Source organism: Arachis duranensis, chromosome 6, assembly GCF_000817695.3.
Source record: "Arachis duranensis cultivar V14167 chromosome 6, aradu.V14167.gnm2.J7QH, whole genome shotgun sequence".
In the NCBI taxonomy this organism is placed as follows: Eukaryota; Viridiplantae; Streptophyta; class Magnoliopsida; order Fabales; family Fabaceae; genus Arachis; species Arachis duranensis.
Genome location: NC_029777.3, coordinates 23555142 through 23555508, shown reverse-complemented (window position 1 = coordinate 23555508; position 367 = coordinate 23555142).

Here is a 367-nt window from a genome sequence, read left to right as displayed (position 1 = left end):
GAATCTTAATGGTTCAAGAGTTCTATGCCAATGCATGGATCACCAAGAACCATGATCAAAGTGTGAACCCGGATCCAAAGAATTATCTTACTATGGTTCGGGGGAAGTACTTGGATTTTAGTCCGGAAAGTGTAAGGTTGGCATTCAATTTGCCCATGATGCAAGGAGATGAACTTCCTTACACTAGAAGGGTCAACTTTGATCAAAGGTTGGACCAAGTCCTCACAGTCATTTGTGAAGAGGGTGCCCAATGGAAGAGAGATTCAAGAGGGAAGCCGGTTCAATTGAGAAGGCATGACCTCAAGCCCGTGGCTAGGGGATGGTTGGAGTTTATCCAACGCTCAATCATTCCCACTAGCAACCGGTT